The sequence below is a fragment of the Monodelphis domestica genome, chromosome 6 (assembly GCF_027887165.1).
Source record: "Monodelphis domestica isolate mMonDom1 chromosome 6, mMonDom1.pri, whole genome shotgun sequence".
Taxonomy (NCBI): Eukaryota; Metazoa; Chordata; class Mammalia; order Didelphimorphia; family Didelphidae; genus Monodelphis; species Monodelphis domestica.
This window is the reverse complement of record NC_077232.1, coordinates 133,665,449-133,678,352: the sequence shown is the minus strand read 5'-3', so window position 1 is coordinate 133,678,352 and position 12,904 is coordinate 133,665,449.

Here is a 12,904-nt window from a genome sequence, read left to right as displayed (position 1 = left end):
TTAAATATAATCCAGTCCAAACTTTAAATAAGCCCCCTTTCCCCTTTACCACTTACAAGAAGAGACAGAAACAGAAACACTATTTTAAAAAAAAATAGACAATAAAATATCTAGTAGTATAAAAATAGGCTAGGAGATGATTCTGGGTAAATATCTGGCTTTACTGTGACAGAGAAATCACAGAGCCAAGATCTACAGGTTTTATTCTAATTCAAAACCTCAGACCCCTTTTTGTAAAACACTCCCATTTTTATATCCTCTCTCCCCTCCTCCCTTTCATCCTTCCTTTCCTGTAGGAGATCCCTTATTTCCATTAGCTCCAGATGGAGGGTTTCCAGAGTGACCTCCAGAGATGAGGTCCCCATACAAAATGTCCAGAGTGGCATCCGGAGCTCTGTGACATCTGAGTAACCTGCTTCTTGTGTAAAGTTATTTTGTTCAGAGTACATTTTTGAATGGAGAAATCATATTTTCTAATAATTTACTTAAGATTACTATAACTCACGTGATTACTATAACACACCATTACTCTAGCAATGCAAACACTTTAAATTATAACTCAGGTATTTTCCTATGATTATAGTCTTAATCTTTTAATATATATATGTATATTTTTGCCTGGGACTAAATTCTTACTATCAAATTACACCATTACATTTCTGAAAAAACATATTCTAAGCATTAATTAGTTTGTTAATCATTGATTGTTTTGGTTACAGAAGTATACCCACTTTAAAAAAAAACCCAGTAACTACATGAACATAATTATAAAACACTTTTTACACAATTAAAGTCAGATTTGAATAATTGGAGAAAAGTTAATTGTTTGTAGAGGGGCAAAGTTGATGTAATGAAAATTACAATGCTACCTAAATTAATCTACTTATCCAATACCATCCTAACAAAACTACCAACAATTATCTTATTGAGTTGGAAAAAAATAATAAAAAATTCATTTGAAAGAACAAAAGATCAAGAAAATCAAAGGAATCAATTTTTAAAATGTAAAGAAAGGAGATTTAGCAATACCAGATTTTAAACTATGATAAAACAATATTTATCAAAACAATCTGGTACTGGTAAGAAATATAAAGGAAGATCAGTGTAACAAAACAGAACTATAACAAAGTATAGGAAAAATTATAGTAATCCCGTATTTGACAAAAGTACAGATCCAAGTCCAAGTTTAGGTAATAAAAGCTCACTATTTGGTAAAATATTGCTGGAATATTTGGAAAGTAATTTGGCAGAAATTAGGTAGAGAAAAATATCTTACATCATTCAATAAGATCAATATACATATATGATCTAGACATAAAGGGAGATATCATACAAAATTTAGAAGAAAAGGGAACATATTATCTATCTGACTTAAGAATAGGATGAATAGGAGAAATAGTATGGAGGAAAACATATGTCTTTTTCTCCTGGCCCTCTCTGACATGAGGAATAAGTACTTTCTCTTAGAAATAGTAGCCATGGGTTCAGTGCCTTCTGGAGAAGCTAGATTTCTATGGGTGACAGAAGATGAAGACTATGAGATGTGAATTTAAGATTAAGGAGAGCTTATTACCAATAGTTGGGAAGAGGTGAAGATAATTCCCAGAGCTAACTGAAACATGAGGGCAGAGATAGCTATGGTCTAGAGAGGCATAGCTTTAAGGTATCTAGGATCATAGCATCACAGCTTTAGAACTGGGGGAACAGCAATGACTATCTAATAATACCCTCTCACTTTGTAGATGAGGAAGCTGAGGCTCACAGAGTTGAAGTGATTTATCCAGTGTCACAGTAATTAATTTAAAAATGTATCAAATATATTTTGTGTGTGGCCTTTGTATGGAAATCAGAATTAAACTCATGTTCATATACAAAGGGAAAAAAAAAACAAATTTTCTTCTTAGCATATAGAAAAAGTGAATTACAAAGAGAATAGGAATAGGAGGTTTACACTGGCAAGTAAGCATAGTTGATTAGGGTTCCCTCCTCCCCTTCGAGATGTCTAGGGTGACTGGAGGTGATGACATCACAGGCATCAGTTTCTATAGCTTATCACTCACAAAACTTCAAATCTGGGAATGCACATAGTAGGTGGATTCAGCAGAGATTTCAACCTAATGGCCTTGGTTTATAAATACTAAGAAATTGGATTCTTAAAGCAAGACTTGGCACCGGTTTTTTAGCTCCAAAGTGGAAGGGCATAAGTACAGCCAGAAGATATAGAACACATAAAAAAGACTTGGCTGCTGATAATTGTGACTTCCTAGGAACACAGGGTCCTTAGCTCCTTTGGCACCCTAAGGTTAGTGTTCTCAGAAATACTGATGGAGTTCTCTTTTGTGCAGGCTCTCAATTCTGCAAAAATATATGTACATATATACATATATATATGCATATATATATATATATATATATATATATATATATAGGATCTCAATAGGAAAAGGTAAATCTTTATATGGTATTAATATCAACCAGTTCTTGAACAAAGTTGCCTGTTTGCAATTAATTATAATATTTGTGAGTATTCTAGAGCAAAGAGCTCAGCTGGCATTTCTTGCTGTAGAATTGCACTGGGAAGTAGGCCTCTGCCACTGGCAATGCTGCATGTGTGTCTTAACATTCACGGTCAATGCTTATGGTCTGGCAGCTGGGATTTAAAATACTTTCATCTAAATCATAAGAACAGCTGAAAAGTCCATGCCATCTGCTGCAGGTGCACACTTAAATCACCAAAAATTAATCAAATACATATTTAGGTACATTAACAAAACATTGTGCAAAGCAAGGTCTCAAACTGTCATATTTTATATTCCATAGACTAATAGTTAAATGACACATATCTGGACTAAATAGCTGATATTTTATTTGTATAAAAGAAAATTTATTTCATAATAAATGTCTTAATTGAATCTTTTTAATCTACTAGAGCTACTGTTCAAACTCTGGAAGTCAGGAGACTGTTACACATACATTTTTCATCTTGTCTGTCTGGAATAGAGATTTATTCAGCAGCTACAGACCAATTCTGTTTATCCATTGCAGGTGATTTCATGTGACCATTCACTCAACAATGATGCTGCAAGCAAGCCTTTTGTAGATTTTCATGATATTGTTCTCTTTTGGTTCTGTTCCTAATTGTTTTATTGTTTCTTCTCAGTTTTTCTTGCTGAGTACTGATCCAGTTCTCACACACATAGGCACACTTCCTTAGGTGTTCCCCAGAACACCCCCTACATGTCATCAGCACCACTCATGTTCCATCATCCATTACAATTCTTGGCATCATCCTCTACTCTCTCTGATTTATCCATTATATTTCCACTTATTGTCATTTTCTCTTCATGTAATTACTCATATGTCCCCTTTCTCATCACCTCCCTACTGGATTATTATAATAACTTCTAATTGTTCTCTATTCCCCAAGTCTCTCTTCACTCAAATACATCCTCCACTCAGCTACCAAAATGATTTTCCTAAGTGTAAATCTAGCTATTGGTAGAATCTTAAGTGGTTTGATAAAGAGAAAGGAAAATAGTAAGTGGTGGGTGGTGGAATAGTCATTTTTGGACAATGAATTACTTTTCCATAAATCACAAAACATAGGTGTCCCATGATCCAATAGGCCATAACTAAATGGAAGAGCTCTCCCTCGTCTACTTCTAAACCACCTATTTGACACAGGATGGAATTCTGTATCTTTTACAAAAAGTGTTTCTAATGGAATTCAGTTTTAATCTATTCCAGGCAATAAACTAATAGCCTTCCATTCAAGAAAAGAGTCTAGACCTGCCTAATAAAAAGAGTAGTACAAGGAGTTGGAAATGGCTGAGTACAGTTATAAATATCCAGAGGGGTAAACCCCATCACTATTTAATTATTTTTTTCTATATTTAACACAATACTACAATAAGCACTCAGATAATTGGAAAGTGCTCTCTAACATACACAATAAACATCCAGATATTTGATGGATAAATTCTAACAAGGGTATTTATTAGCCCTGAAGTATAAAATAGATATTCTACCAATCATATGAATCCTTTTTCCTTATTTCTTGAAGAGGATATTGGTGACCAAGGGTGAACTATCAAGAAACCAGCACTGTGTATTCTCCACTGAATGTAACCTATGTCTGTAACTAGAGTAAGATCACCAGGTGTTTGCATTAGGTGTCAAGTTTAGAGAGTACAAAAGTGCCAGATTTGGAGCAAGCCTGTACTTCAGTCTGGGAGTATAAAACAATATCAGTTAGCACCTGATTCACAAGAATCATTAGTAAAAATAGGAAGTCACCTGCTATCAGGGGTTCCACTCATTATAGCTTCCTTCCTGCACAACTTGAGAGCAAAAGCCTCAAACTGATGTCCTAAAAGTCCTTGACCCCTAATTGCCCAACCCAAGTTGACTTCACTATGGTCTAATTAGTGCTATTTGAGGTATTTGACTTTGAGAAGGAAAATCCTAGTTATGTCTGTAGAAGCTTCTATTTACCTTGCTTAGCCTGTGAACACAATTATGAAAGGAATTCAAGAAAAATTATTTATTTGTTAAATAGCATAGTGTAGACTGTCATAGAATAGAAGATGAGGATGTTTGTAGCTCCACTAAAGAATTAAACATCTCATTTATTGTCTATGATCATGATGGCAGATCTGTAGACATGCCTGCAGTCACCCACCAGAGTTTATTACTAGAAAGCCAGAGGGACTCAGGGCAGAGCTGTTCCTCACCCCCTCTCCTTGGTCCCAAGGACATTCCTCACTTTACCGGTCTCTCCTTTCAGGAGCCCATGGGGAGTGCTTCCTCCCTCTCCTGTCTGGGGTAAGGCACTGGGGTGGGGGCTCACATGTTGCATGAGGGTACGGCTCAGATGGCAGCCTATTGAGTCTGTGGCAAAAGTGATTCTCATGGTGGCAAAAGAGGAGATAGTTTTGAAGGAAACACAATTCATCATGTGACACATAGGAGAGGGGAAAGGAGTACTTGGGTCACTCTCTTCCCCCTCCCCACATGCCTCTCATCACCCACCCCTCTGCTCAGCAGCCCAATGGGAGCACTTCCTACTTCCCCTCCTGGGGTAAGGAGGGTGGCATGGTGTGAAGAAAGAGGGCAGGGCATGGCACTCAGACTCTGGAGAGAGCCAGGGAGAGGGGGGACAGAACTCCATCTCTAAAAGGTTCATCATCACTGGTCTATGGTTTCCTAATAGTTATAAGATCTCAAGAATAATTTTGTGTTGTAAAAAATAAACTATTAATAAGGTAAAGAAAATAGGAAATGGGGAAAGAAACAAAACATGAGCCTACATTATGTTTATTATCTAGAATAGGGTTTCTTAACATTTTTATGTCATGAAAAATTGACATTCTGGAGAAGTCTATGGACCCTTTCCCAGAATAATGCTTTCAAATAAATAAAATAAAATAAAAATGGTGTCCAAGAAACCAATTATATTGAAATATAGTTATCAAGGCAGATAGGTGGCTAACTGGACAGAACACCAACTTTAGAGATGGGAGGTCCTAGATACAAATCTGGTCTCAAACACTTCCTAGCTATTTCATTCCAGGCAAGTCACAACTCTAAAATGCCTCTCCCTTTCCACTCTCTTGCTTTGGAATCAATACTTAATACTAACTATAAGATAGAAGGTAAGGTTTTAAAATAATAAATATAGTTATCCAAACATTATTAAATGGACAGGATAAAAACCTCTAATAAACAACATCTGCAAAATATTGGAGAAATGATTTATTCTTTGTTGTGGTGTAATAGCAAATTAAAGCCTTCATGGTCTTTGTGGTGTGTTTGGTTCCTGTCCTGAATACTGTTTTGTCATATGTTAACTTGGCCCTACCAACCTGTCTGTCATCCAGTTTATATTTGACTGTTCCCTATGTCTAAATTCCTACATCCAATCAGGTAGAAAGAACTACCACTTAAACTTCCATACCACCTTTCCTGTCCTTTCATTTAAAAACTTCTATTATAATCAATAGCCTTCTAAAAGGTCTTCCACTCTTCCCTTTCTCTCTATCCTCTACAGATCTGCCAAGCCAATGTTTTCCTAAGACAATTGATCTGATGACTTCACAAATCTTCCAAAAATATTCAACATCTCATTATTATCTTTTAGATAAAAGACAAAATCCTCTGCCTGCCTTTGAAAGCTTTGAGATAGAATTCTGCATAATTGGAAGGATATATATATATATATATCAGTAAGATTACAGATTCTTTGAAGAACAAGATTTGCCATGGATCATGGATACAACAATGCAGTTACTATCTATCTATCTATCTATCTATCTATCTATCTAAAATCTATTTGTATGTATACATGTACAGTAAGCTATATTATAATAAAATCTTTATCTTGGTAATACAAAATTCTTGTGGACATGACATTCAATTTCAGGATTACATTTAATACATGATGTGTGTTGCACTTCCCTTGACAGAGTACCTACTAGAGTACTTGAGCACACACAAGAGACTGAATATTTTAAAACTGAATCCAAGATATAGTAGGATCTTGTAGTTCCCTTGTGAGAATCACTCAACATCAGTTGCCACTGCATAGCAACATACCCACACAAAAGAATGTAGGAAGCAAAGGTAGGCATTGTAATTGCATCCATGCATCCATGTTGCTTCCAGTTTCATCTCTAAGAGTTACTTTTAAAAACACCAAACCCTGATATTATCTTTTTTCCCTCAAAAATTGTCTTTATTTCCTCATCAAAGTAAAGTGGTGGCTAATTTGATTTCTTAATTTTATTTGGGTGACAGCTTACTTGTATACTAATATCAACATGACTTTGCCCATGAATAGTATGCAAATAGTATGAGTCTTTAGATCAGCCTGTGTAAAACATATTTGTACTTCCTCTCAGATTCCACATGGGTATCATTAGGACTTCTCAGCTAATGTGTAGCATGGAATCTTCCTAGCAGACAGGATGAGGAAAATCTTGCCTAAAGTGAATTTGAATAACAAACACATCTTGTCTGAAGTTGAGTGCTTGGGGATGCTGCCTAATGATCATGCTGTCATGTAATTTCAAGCAATGACACCTGAAATGGCATTTCTAAGAATCAGCACAAGCTCAGACAGTGAGTCTGATTAGCTCAAGAAGCTTTTGCAGGTGCTCATACCAAAGTAAACAAAATATTGTACAGTACAGGTGGCAACCTAAGGATGCAAGATCCTGAGCAATATTGGTATCTGGATTCCCTTAGCTGTGGGAGCCACTAATGGGAAAAAGACAGATTTGGGAATTACAACTTGGCTTCATACCTGCCCACTGGAAACAGCCCTGCATATCAGTTTTTGTAGTGGAAAAAGTAAAGAAACCGAGAATCAAAAGATCTGGTTTTGAGTTCCAGTCTTACTCTTTACTAGTTATGTGGCCTTAGGCAAGTACTTACCCCTCAAAACTTTATTTCATATTTTCTAAAATGAGGGGATTGGCCTAGATGATTTCTAAATTCTGTGACACTCTTATTGAGTCCTTGAAGAATATTGTTCTATTTTGGGTTTCGACAGTATATGTGGGAGTGGGTCTAGGGTTCATGTTGCTCCTCATACCCAGAAGATATGGGAGAACTTTTTGAATATGGGAAATTTTCCCCCATCCTTGCTTCTCTTCTTCCAGGCTACAATCAAAGTGAGATGTCAGTAACCACTGGAGTCTCTGATACCTAATCATGTCGATAATTTTCCGTCAATTTCTGTCAATTTCTATGACTTCAAATTATCTTTAGTGCAATGAAAAATTATTCAACCCTCCAATTCCTTTTGATAAATTTCTAAGGAATAATTAGTGGTTCAAAATCCTGATACATCACTCTGGTATGCCAATTCAAAATACCTACTACAAATAATATAAGAAAACCAAATAATCCTTTACCTCAATAAACTTACATTCTACTGAGGGTGATAGTGGTATGTCTACAACTAAGTAAACATAAGAAAGGACATAAAAGGGAAAATGAAAGATTCCTATAAAGTACTACAATGATATTTGAGAAAGGAGAAAACAATTTCACCTCCAATAAGATTAAATTCAATTTAATAAGTATTCATTAAGGGTCTATTATTAAAGGTCTATTAAGGGTCTAAGTGTGCACTATGCTAGAAAGTCACAAATATAAAAACAAAACAGCTTCTATCTAAGAAACTTACAGTTTGCAAGAGTCGGGTGGGGTGGGGTGAAAAATGTTTATAATTAATTAAATACCATGTATTTTAGGAATAAAAACATCAGAGAAGGTTTTTCAGAGAAAGATAACTTATGTAAAGCACTTTTTGAACCTTAAACCTCAAATGAGAAGAAAGAAAAAAGGAAGAAATAGGAGAAAAAGAAGATGCTTGTCTATACTTTAACACTTTAAGTGATCCATGATTTAATTGATTTAAGTACTACCTTCACCAATGCAATAACAGAATCTTTTCATTTGCACATTCTGTGTATTTTTGACTCATGTTTCATCATAAGCCCTTCAAAGAGCAAATAACAGTACACTTCATCTTGCAATTGTTTTAAACTTAAGTACATCTCTATATGAATCAATTTATCCATATGTTATTCTCTTATTTTTGTTGAGTAAACATATAGCACAGTGACAGCAAAACTTTTAGAGACCAAGTGCCCAAATTGCAACCATCACTCTGCATGTGAGCCCCGACTTTACCCGAGACAGGGAAGGGAGGAAGGGCACCCATTGAGCTGTTAGGCAGAGGGGCAGATGATGAGAAAAATGTCCTCAAGTGCAAGTGGAGAGGGGAGGGGAGAAGCCTCTTCCCACACACAAGCCATAGGTTTGGCAACACAGATATAACATGTCATAGTGATCCTATATTATTATTTCTCAACATTGATTGGAAATGTCTTCTTTATATTGTTAAATTTCAATTCTAATTAGAAACTTACATCAGTTACTAAGAATTTTCCTTAAAACAACAAATACTTCTAAATTCAATAAGGTGGTTTGTAAAAATTGTATTTATTCATTCACTTTCTTTTTAATTTCTAGTTGAAATGTGTTACGTTAATAGGATGGGAATTTTGACTGAGGAAAGAAGATGATAAGTAATTTTGAGGATGAAATACCCCAAGGGTAGAAATTACTAGCTCTGCCATGTGAAGCAAGAGATATGTAATAAGGGGGGTGTTATACAATGGCAAAAGAGTTCTGATTACTAAGGAGTTTGAATTCCAAAAGGCAGGAGATTGATATAAAAAGGTGAATGGAATAGTATTGAATTTAAACAACTTAGTTTGGTAAAATTGCCTAGAGCTAGATTAGAAAGTTTAAAGGGTATGGGGAATCTATTGTCTTCCTGCTCCTTTTTACAATTCTTCAATGTCAGGCCTTCTAGTATTAAAATATTGTTAATTTATATCATGCTTTAAATCATCATGATAGGAGCTTATATTTTTAAAGTATTTTAATATTTGTGAAATATTATATATATATATATATTCTTTCATTTCATATTCATCATGATCCCATTAATGTATTCCAGTATTATAGTATTATAGGGTTCTAAAATGAGTATTCCAGCATCATAGGGTTTTATATTTAGAGATGGGAAACCCTTCAAGGTCATCTAACTCAACATCCTAATCTTATAGGTGAAGAAATATAGCCTGGAAGAGGTTAACTGACTTGTCTAAGGTCACATAGATAGTAAATAACAGAACTAAAAGGATATGTTAACACTGGAAAACATGGAAAAATATTGTCAAATGGAAAATAAATTTATAGGTAAATTTATGAAGTAATGAGAATATCTAGATTTTCTCAAGTTTATTGCTCCAGATGAATTGCATTCCAAGATAATAATGAATTGATACCAAAAAAAAAATCACTTCATTCTATCAGTATTCAGTGAAGAGTCATAGAAAATAGAAGTCTTGGAAAATTGGAGATAGAAAGTTTAGTTTTTTCTAAATTGAGTTTTCTAAATTCAAAAATAGGTGACTTTCAGAAACTATAAATAAGAAAATTTGATATCAATCCCTGTCAAATTCTAAAGTAGATTACTAAAGAAAACATTTCTAAAATCTCATAAAGGAACAATTACTGTATTACCATGGATTTCCTAAAGACAAACAAATTAACCTCACTTAGGAAATCAGAATACTTGGATTTTTAGATTCAGGGAATTCTATAGGCATAGTATAAATTAATGTAAGCAATTAGATATTTCTATGGACAAGATGGAAATTTAAAGCTGGCTTAATTAGTCTGATGAAAGTGTGTTGATTAATGGATTTACATCAATCCAGTGGATATATCTGTTGATGTGTCACAGGACTGTATTCATAGTTCAGTTTTATTCAATGCTTCCTTAATAAATTGTTTGAGTGAAGACACAAATGGCATTCTTTATGAAAAGTGCATGAAAGAAAAATATTGGAAAAATAGCTAATACAGGCATGATGTCCAAGCAAAGTTTAAATGGCATATGTGAAGGATTTTATAGAGAAGATTCATGAATCAGAGAGAAGTTGGATTAGGGGGTTTCTGTGGTACCCTTCAATTCTAAGATCCTATTATTTTCATCAATGGTCATCAAATTCAATTAAACTATAAACATTTTGATACCTCAAACTTTCCCTTCATTTTTATCTCGATGAAATGATATTGCCTCCCTATTTTCTAACCAGACAGTTATTTTACTGTTTTTCTCAGAAGATAGTCAGAACTACTTTTATCTGTTTCCAAAATGACCACATTATTCTTATTTGTTTGCCAATTATATTTTGCTCTTTATCTGACACTTTCCCCTTAAGTTTGTGATTTATTTTTGAAAGAAATATACTTCTTGACTTTATGCACTTGCTTTTCTTATAAAATGTTTAAATATTGTATTGTTTAAAGCTCTAATTTCCATTAATAGTTAGATTTGGTATAATACAATCAATTAAAGAACTAACAGTTCCATAAATTAATAGAAACAGTTGTTTAGAGCTAGAATGAATCTTAGAGATATCTTCCCCAAGGGTAGCAGACTAAAAAAGAAAAGGAAAAAGATGCTTAGTGGGTCACATATCAAGGATGACATGCAATAGACAGACAGACAGACAGACAGACAGAGACAGACAGACAGAGAAGAGATTAGATTTTATGAGACATCCAACAGTTCACAAAGAATCAAAATCTCTGTACAATAATACAGAAATCCACCTATTTGGACATAAAGGGGAAATGTCAATCAGAGAACTTGTGTTCAGTGGCTTTGATCTCAAAATATGATGAGTGATAACCTTTTTGAAAATACATATGAATAGACTGATGAAGAAAAGTGAAAAAAACATTCCAGGAAGAGAAATACCACAAGAAAAGGTACCATGGTAGGAAGTGAAAGATGTAATATGAAGGATGGGATAGCAACAGGGAAATCAATTTTATAATGGAATTAAACTGATAAGATTAGATTAGTCATTGAAAAACCTTGAATGCCAGTGTAAAGAGATTACATGTCATACCAGTATAGATTTTGAGAAGGCAAAAGTTTCTTAAGCAGGTAAATGAGATGATGAAAATAATGTGTAAACAAATTAATCTATAATTTGTATGAACAGAGCACTGGAGTTTGAGGGGGAAAAATCTTTTATGGGACATCTTCATCTAATAGCTTGCTAGATTAGTGATAGAAAACATGGCTTTTCATGTATGATATCATTTAATATATTCAATTAACATGAAGGAAAAGATAGTAGAAGAGAATTCAGGAGACCTAAATAAGTTCAAGTCACTTAATGTTGATAAATTACTTTTAGAATTTAGAAAAAAATAGCAATGTGAATTCTAAACTTCTGTCAAACCCTTGAGGAATTAAAAATACAAAGCAAAGATCACAGAACTGGAACAACTATTTCAATTGTCAAAAAGATGTATTTTGTCAAGCATAAACTAGTCAGTTTGGTATAAATATTTAAGAAATTTGTGGAATAGGTTATTACATGATTAGTTTGTAAGCACTTATAAGGGGATATAAACCTATGCATAAGTTCATTAAAAATAATGTATCTATTAATTATAAAGTAGATAATTTCATTTACTTGAAATTGAAAAGCTTTTATACAAACAATATTAATGCCATGAGGGTAAAAAATGAAGCTGTCAATTGGGGGAAAAGACTTTGTATCACATTCCTCTGATATAGATCTGATATGCTATATATGTGTGTGTGTGTGTGTGTGTGTGTGTGTATTCTCTGAGATCCTTGAGTACAAGGACAAGTTTTACTTCTTCTTTGTATCTTCAGAAATTTCCATAGTGTTTGGAATTTAGTAAGTGCTCAATAAATTCATGATTCATTGACAGGTAACTAACAAAAATATATCTCATACCTGAAACATTCTCATCCAGACTGCTTCTCTGCTTCAATATTTTTGCAAGGAAATTTGAATAAAGTCATAGACACTGATATGTATAATATCTTTCTCAAAAGACTCCAATATAAAGTAACTAGAGAAATAAAGCTAAGAATAAGAACTCTAGATAAAGGATTACAGAAGAGTAGCATGAAATCTCCATTCTCACACTATCTAGAAACATTGACAGAAAGAGGAGTTGATAGTGAGTACAAGAGGTGTACCAAGTCATTTCCCTTAAATTCTGAAATGTGGTTCAAAACACTCTATGCTTTCTGAAAATTCTAACAGGAATTCTCAGTTTCAAATGTTAGTTTCTGCAAAGGCCATTGCCCTTGATCAGTTTACCCTCTATTTATGGCAAGACACATAAAAATCCTGCTTCCCGTACACTTTGGAGAAGCAGTAGGGCAAGTATACCAGAAGCTCATCCCACAGGTAATTAGATGTTGGTCACATTTTGGCCTCACCTGATCCTCATCAGGAACTCATTGACAAATGTTATTGTT